This window comes from Cupressus sempervirens, chromosome 2 (genome assembly GCF_028749045.1).
Source record: "Cupressus sempervirens isolate cs-2001-9-10 chromosome 2, ASM2874904v1, whole genome shotgun sequence".
In the NCBI taxonomy this organism is placed as follows: domain Eukaryota; kingdom Viridiplantae; phylum Streptophyta; class Pinopsida; order Cupressales; family Cupressaceae; genus Cupressus; species Cupressus sempervirens.
In genome coordinates, this window is record NC_143119.1 from 563995401 (window position 1) to 563997868 (window position 2468).

Genomic DNA, 2468 nt, shown 5'->3' on the forward strand with positions numbered 1-2468 from the left:
GGGTATTGCATAAATTTATGCCATCGGCGCGAATCCCCCAACGAATGCCTACGCTTGGACCCTCTCTTAGATCACCTTCTTCGATCACTCCACCGACGCAACTACGGAAGAGACTTGGCAGCGGTTGCCATTCTACAGCGCGTCTGTTCAGCGATTTCGAAGTTGATCTAATGGCGAGCCCTTGTCTCTAGCCATGAGGTGGGTGCTTGGCGCTCTAGCAAAATTTTTTGCGTGCCTATCGCGGCTACAACGGGAGAGGTGGTTGCTGCGAGCCTCTCCCGTGCTCCCCTCATTGATTCAACGCCGCTGTCAGGGCGGATGGATATGTCGGATTTTGAAAAAAGGTGGACGCCGACGTTGAATCAATTAGAGGGGCATGAAGCCCACCCTCGAGGGTGCTATTCCTGGACTCTCCTTTAGATCATGTTTTCTTGTCACTCAGCTGGCGCAATTTCGGAAAAAGGTTTGGCAGCGGTTGCCCAGCCCTCACCGCGTCTACTCGGTGATTTTAAAACTCGATCTAAAACGGGAGCCCTCATCTAGCAGCTCCGTCCGGTGTTGCTCGGGTATTGCATAAATTTATGCCATCGGCGCGAATCCCCCAACGAATGCCTACGCTTGGACCCTCTCTTAGATCACCTTCTTCGATCACTCGACCGACGCAACTACGGAAGAGACTTGGCGGCGGTTGCCATTCTACAGCGCGTCTGTTCAGCGATTTCGAAGTTGATCCAATGGCGAGCCCTTGTCTCTAGCCATGAGGTGGGTGCTTGGCGCTCTAGCAAAATTTTTTGCGTGCCTATCGTGGCTACAAGGGGAGAGGTGGTTGCCGCGAGCCTCTCCCGTGCCCCCCTCATTGATTCAACGCCGCTGTCAGGGCGGATGGACATGTCGGATTTTGAAACGGTGGACGCCGACGTTGAATCAATTAGAGGGGCATGAAGCCCACCCTCGAGGGTGCTATTCCTGGACTCTCCTTTAGATCATGTTTTCTTGTCACTCAGCTGCCGCAATTTCGGAAAAAGGTTTGGCAGCGGTTGCCAGCCCTCACCGCGTCTACTCGGTGATTTTAAAACTCGATCTAAAACGGGAGCCCTCGTCTAGCACCTCCGTCCGGTGTTGCTCGGGTATTGCATAAATTTATGCCATCGGCGCGAATCCCCCAACGAATGCCTACGCTTGGACCCTCTCTTAGATCACCTTCTTCGATCACTCCACCGACGCAACTACGGAAGAGACTTGGCAGCGGTTGCCATTCTACAGCGCGTCTGTTCAGCGATTTCGAAGTTGATCTAATGGCGAGCCCTTGTCTCTAGCCATGAGGTGGGTGCTTGGCGCTCTAGCAAAATTTTTTGCGTGCCTATCGCGGCTACAAGGGGAGAGGTGGTTGCCGTGAGCCTCTCCCGTGCCCCCCCTCATTGATTCAACGCCGCTGTCAGGGCGGATGGATATGTCGGATTTTGAAAAAAGGTGGAAGCCGACGTTGAATCAATTAGAGGGGCATGAAGCCCACCCTTGAGGGTGCTATTCCTGGACTCTCCTTTAGATCATGTTTTCTTGTCACTCAGCTGGCGCAATTCCGGAAAAAGGTTTGGCAGCGGTTGCCAGCCCTCACCGCGTCTACTCGGTGATTTTAAAACTCGATCTAAAACGGGAGCCCTCGTCTAGCAGCTCCGTCCGGTGTTGCTCGGGTATTGCATAAATTTATGCCATCGGCGCGAATCCCCCAACGAATGCCTACGCTTGGACCCTCTCTTAGATCACCTTCTTCGATCACTCGACCGACGCAACTACGGAAGAGACTTGGCAGCGGTTGCCATTCTACAGCGCGTCTGTTCAGCGATTTCAAAGTTGATCTAATGGCGAGCCCTTGTCTCTAGCCATGAGGTGGGTGCTTGGCGCTCCAGCAAAATTTTTTGCGTGCCTATCGTGGCTACAAGGGGAGAGGTGGTTGCCGCGAGCCTCTCCCGTGCCCCCCTCATTGATTCAACGCCGCTGTCAGGGCGGATGGATATGTCGGATTTTGAAACGGTGGACGCCGACGTTGAATCAATTAGAGGGGCATGAAGCCCACCCTCGAGGGTGCTATTCCTGGACTCTCCTTTAGATCATGTATTCTTGTCACTCAGCTGGCGCAATTTCGGAAAAAGGTTTGGCAGCGGTTGCCAGCCCCTCGCCGCGTCTACTCGGTGATTTTAAAACTCGATCTAAAACGGGAGCCCTCGTCTTGCACCTCCGTCCGGTGTTGCTCGGGTATTGCACAAATTTTTGCCATCGGCCCGAATCCCCCAACGAATGCCTACACGCTTGGACCCTCTCTTAGATCACCTTCTTCGATCACTAGACCGACGCAATTACGGAAGAGACTTGGCAGCGGTTGCCATTCTACACCGCGTCCGTTCTGCGATTTCGAAGTTGATCTAATGGCGAGCCCTTGTCGATAGCCATGAGGTGGGTACTTGGCGCTC